This window comes from Otolemur garnettii, unplaced genomic scaffold (assembly GCF_000181295.1).
Source record: "Otolemur garnettii isolate 467f Iridium unplaced genomic scaffold, OtoGar3 scaffold00012, whole genome shotgun sequence".
NCBI lineage: Eukaryota > Metazoa > Chordata > Mammalia > Primates > Galagidae > Otolemur > Otolemur garnettii.
Genome location: NW_003852407.1, coordinates 13,037,296 through 13,042,829, shown reverse-complemented (window position 1 = coordinate 13,042,829; position 5,534 = coordinate 13,037,296). Strand labels below are relative to the sequence as shown.

The window sequence follows — 5,534 nt, the reverse complement described above, 5'->3', positions numbered from 1 at the left end:
TTACTGTTTAGAATGTCTACTCTCATGACTATTTACACATGAATTGGTTCATGTAATTGCCAACACAATTAAGGTGCAAAACAGGGCAACCTCTTCCCCTGAAATGTCCTGATACTGTTGCTTTGTAGTCAGACAGTCTCCTTCTGTCTTTCCCTAAGGCCTGGCAATAAGGGATCTCTTCCCCAACACTATGGTTTGTGTTCATGAGAATATTACACAAATGGAGTGACGGAGTATGTAATCTTTTAATAATAGCTGTGAAATTCATCAAAGTTGTTACATATATTTTAATTTTTAATTTCTTCTTTTCTTTTTGCTTTGGGTTGCTTTATTTGTATATTTTATTTGATATTTTATCTTTTTATGGGCTTATTTTTGTACTTCTTTTAAAAACAACCTGTCTATGCATTGTTCTGCTTCATATGTAACCTAAGAGCTTTATAAAAGTATCTTTGTAATTCTTCCCTGTCTTTGTATAATTATTGTTATTTTTTAAAATTTTCTTACTACTTTTTGTTTCGAAAGTCACTCATTCATTAAGAGGATTAAAATTAGGAAAGAAAATAAGTTTATTTTTCATTGATTTATTCTTTCTCCAACTCTCATTGCATAAATCTAGATTTCTGGTGCATGTCATATTCTTTGGCCTCTAACATTGATTGAAAAGCAGGTCAGTTAGTAATTAAAATTTTCACTTCTCCTTAATTTTTGAAAGGTGTTTTTGTAGGTTATGGAATTCTGATTGATAGGATTTTTTTTTTATAGATGATTTGCTTTTTGTTTCTTTGTTTTTCTTTAGCAGTTTAAAGATGTACTCTATCATTTGGTTTGCATGGCTTTTGATAAGAAATCTGTTGCAATTTTTATCATAGTGCTTTTATGTGCACTCTATTTTTTTCCGCCATCTGCCCTCACAATTTCCTCTTTATAACTTACAAAAGTTTGAATTTAATATAGCTAGTTTTTTGGGTTTTAGTTCTTGTTAGTTTGTTTGGTCTAGATTGTTTCTTTGGTTTTGGTTTTTACCTTATTTGAAGTTCTCTGAGCTTCTTGGATTGCTGGTTTATTTTCTATAATTAATTTGGTACATCCTTGGATGTTATTTTCCAAACCTTTCTCCCCCACTCTTTTCTTTCTTACTTCACTTCCTGGTTCCATTTCTAAATAAGTTTGAACATTTGACTTAGCCCCACAGTTCTTGGATGCTTTGGTATAGTGTTTTTAGTCTTAAGCTTTTTGCATTTTTATTTGGGTAACTTCTATTGACCCAAGTTCAAATTCAGTAACTCTTTTCTTAACTGAGATTAGTCTACTGCTAAAACTGAAAAAATATTATTTATCATTCTCGTTGTATTTTTGATTTCTTATTTTTAATTTATTTCTCATAGTTTCTACATCTCCTCTAAATTACACATCTAACAGCACATATTTCTTAACCTGTCTGTTCAAGCCTTTATTATGTTACTCATATACAGCTCCAATTCTTTTATCACATAGTTCTAGCATGATTGTTTCCAAGCGTGAGTTTAGTACTCATGATGTTTTATCACTTCTGGTTTATATTTTTTCTGCCTTTTTTCCTGTGACTCCTGATTTTCTCATGAAAATCCAACATCTTTTTTTGAAAGTTCTGCATTATTATCTACATTGATTGACCAAGCAGTGAGGAAGAAACCACAAATGCAACATGATACCATTTTAAAAAGAGAACTATGTATGATATGAGCTTCTCCATGCCACCCATGGAGAGAGAGACTTAGTGTACAGAACAACTGGTTTCACTATGGGTTATACTGAAGAAAGACCCTGATCTCTTACTGTTTTGCCTATTTATGGAAGGTTTAGAAAGAGACAGGTCTTCCCACTGTGCTAGTTTATCCCTGGAGACTGGAAGAAGAACTGTAGGTATCACAATGTAAAATTGAAATGTGATCTATACCCATTAACAGCATTCCTCCACTAAAACCAAGATGGTGAGAAAATCACTTTAACATTCTGTTTGATGGCTCAGCGTCTGTGGCTCAAGTGGCTAAGGCGCCAGCCACAAACACCTAAGGTGGCAGGTTCGAATCCAACCCAGGCCCGCCAAACAACAATGAAGGCTGCAACCAAAAAAAAAAAAAAATAGCCAGGCATTGTGGCGGGCACCTGTGGTACCAGCTACTTGGGAGGTGGAGGCAGGAGACTCGCTTGAGCTCAGGAGTTGGAGGTTGCTGTGAGTTGTGATGCCATGGCACTTTACCAAAGGGGATAGTTTGAGGCTCTGTCTCAAAAAACAAAAGCATTCTGTTTGATAAAGAATGATTAAAGGTGGATATTAAGGAAAAAAAGAAAACATTGAGTGAGATCAGAATTTCTCTGGGAACAAGATACAAATGGTTTGAGTTTAACTTGTCATACATTCAGATCTTAATTTATTATAAGCATCTTACTATCTTTTTTTTTCTCTCTTATTTAAAGAATAGGTGGGAAATGCGTGATTAAATGAATCCAAAAGAAGACAGCAGGGTGTGTAGGGGTGGGGTTGGGGCATGTCTGTGCCTGTTTTCATCAGCATCCTTACTCCATCATGGCCGGTAGTTGTCCTGGCTTAGATTTCCAGCACTATCCTGAATAGGAGTGGAGAAAGAGAAAACCTTTGTCTTTTCCAGTTCTTAGCAGGAAGGAATTCAACTTTCCCCCATTCAGTGTGATGTTGGTAGTAAATTTCTTGCATATGGCTATTACTATTAACATTTTGATGTATATTCCTTCTATGACAGTTTGTTGAGGATTTTTATCATGAAGGGAAGCTGAATTTTACTGAATGCTTTTTCTACATCTATTAGACAATCTTATGAACTTTGCTTTTAATTCTTTTGTGTAGTAGATTGCATTTATTTGCATGTGTTAAAATGTCCTTGAATCCCCAAAATAGAAACCACTTGATCATAGTATGCCATCTTCTTGATGACCTGTTGGATTCAGTCTCCATGATTTAGGTGGCTCCACTTGTACAACATAAATCTATAAAAACAACAACAACAAAAAATGTTGTAAGTATAAGTTATTTGAAGCATAATAAATCATAAAATAAGTCTTTGAATAAGATGAAAGCAAAAAATAAACATAGATTTAAAACAATAAGGAAAAAGAAAAATAAATGAGATGAGTAGTCACATGTAGAAATGCAATAACTTTTCATTTCTTGGTAAATATGACGATACATTTAATGGGATGATATAATAAGAAGTGTTGACACTTCCATTTTGCTTTAAAATATTTAGAATCACATGGCGATAAGCCCTTTAAAGTACAAATACACTTAAATAGTAATATCATGTTATTTACATCACTTTAACACATGCACATTTCATTATTTTCTTCTAATCAGGACCCTATTATGCATGCAGGGAAAGTGTATATCACTGCCTTTTATAGGTAGTAAAACTTAAGGCCCCAAATTGAAGTGATGTTCTTTATTTCACAGTGTGTAAATATGAATTTAGAATCTAAAGCAGGATTTGGTTCCTAAATCTATTTTTCTTTTCACCATGTCACACATAATTTTCCCCTAGAAGACTTCAGAAGGCACTAAAAACCTAAATCAGAGGCTTTTCGGCTGAGCTTCAAAGCAAGAATAACCAATAAGGTTGGAGAAAAGGAAGAAACAATAATGTTTCATGTAAGATGAAAATGCAGAACTTTCTTCTGTATCTGTCTCCCTTACCCCTTCATATTTTCTTTGTTTTGTGTCAATTAAAGTTTTTATTTCCCCTTAAGGCACCCAATGTCCTATAATCTGTAATGACTGGCATGGTACTGATCATTGTTTCATGCTCATAAAAATGGCACATTTATACTGGGACCATTATAAAACCTGCTAATTTTTATTTTATTTTTTATTCATTTTTTTATTAAGTCAAATATACATAGATCATGAATACATTCATGCATATGCGGGGTACAATGTGCTGATTTTTTAAATACAATCTAATGTGGTTACAAGACCCTCACTGTATGTCAGACTGTATGCTATGTTTCACTTTGGTTACCTCATTTTATCCCCTCAGAAATCAGGTATCAGACTAGTTTTAAGTCCTATCTGCATATTTGGAATGAAAAGGCTCTTTCTATAGCACAATGTTATTTCCCATTGGACTAATAATAGAATACAAATAAAAACTATCCTTCCTAGCTGTTCAAGTGGAGAACAGATGAGGTTGTTCCAGAAACAATATATCATATAATTTAATTATAAATAAATAAGTTATTATCAAATTAAATTAACATTAATGTAAATCTGGTTTCCCACAAACTTTTTCTAGTCAAATCTATACAACATTTTAATGCTAGATGTGTCTAGACCTTAACCATGTCATTGTGGGCTGGTCAAAGAACTTAAAAAGCATTTTATGATTTAGAATTTTTGATGTACATGTATCATTTGTGGCTCAGGACATGGGCAGTATTCACACATGTTCTATGTGTTCTTGGGAGTAATGGGAAATCTCTGAGTTGAATAAAATTTTTATACATAGGTTATCACAGAAGTTTTGAGATATATAAATATCAAGAAATATAAAGTCCACACAGATGGAAACAAAGGAAGCCCTCTCAACAACATCCATATACCAAGAAAGTTGAAACTTGCATGGGTGAATCAGAAAGGACAGCGCTGACTATGTTTCTTGGAAGTGAAATAATGAACCATAATCAATCTGTCTCAAAGCATTCATGGTAGCCCACATATGTTCATATTAACATGCCCACATAAGTACACTCTTGGTAGATATTTGTTACCGTATGCCCAATAAATTTGGAGAATATTTCTGCTTCTAAATCATGTCATTCCAATAGTCAATATGTTCACCATTTTTTCTGTGTCAATCCATAATATTTTGAAAGTTTCATGACAAAATATTAAGCAAGCACTGTTGACTTGTCTATTTCCCCAACAGTTTCATCAGCTTTCCAGTCTATGGTTCTCAATTATTTTATTAGGTATTTAGATTCTCCTGATGAGTAAAATGATTACATCCTGTTGGATTACACTTTTTACTTTTCCAATATATAATAGCTTTTCATATTTATAATTTTATCAAAAGTATTTCCATTATTTAATATAAAATTGCTGCGTTTTTTGTTATATACATGTTACATTTTTGCCAATCTACTATTTAAAGCTTTCTGAGTCATTTTTATTTGAAGTGTTTCTTACAAATTTCCAATCTTTCAGATTTTTTTCCTTTTTAGGCAGCTGTAGGACTCTTGCTTTTCATTGGTAAATAAAATCTATTTTTGTTTATTAGCATTACTCTAGCATAAGAACTTACATGTCCTCGTATTTTACTATATGCGGTATCTTTACTATTCTCTCTTTCTTCTATTATTTTTCCTCACTAAAGAGATCAAATTCATCTATCAACAGCATTCCCTCAATTTTCAAAACTTCTATTACTTGTACTCTTTTACTTTTTATGAAAAATATAGATAATTTTAATGATAACTTTAAGGTTTCATATAAACTTTAAAAGAAGCTAAATAGCTTCCCT

General features: G+C 32.6%; 1 long non-coding RNA gene across 1 annotated transcript in view; it reads right to left on the bottom strand.

Moving 5' to 3' along the window:
* Positions 1-2,854: 2,854 nt before the first annotated feature.
* LOC111723513 overlaps positions 2,855-5,534 on the bottom strand; it is a 159,599-nt gene continuing 156,919 nt past the window's right edge. Inside the window, exon 6 of the long non-coding RNA XR_002772037.1 lies at positions 2,855-3,006. This is a non-coding gene — a long non-coding RNA (uncharacterized LOC111723513). The remainder of the gene's footprint in view (positions 3,007-5,534) is intronic.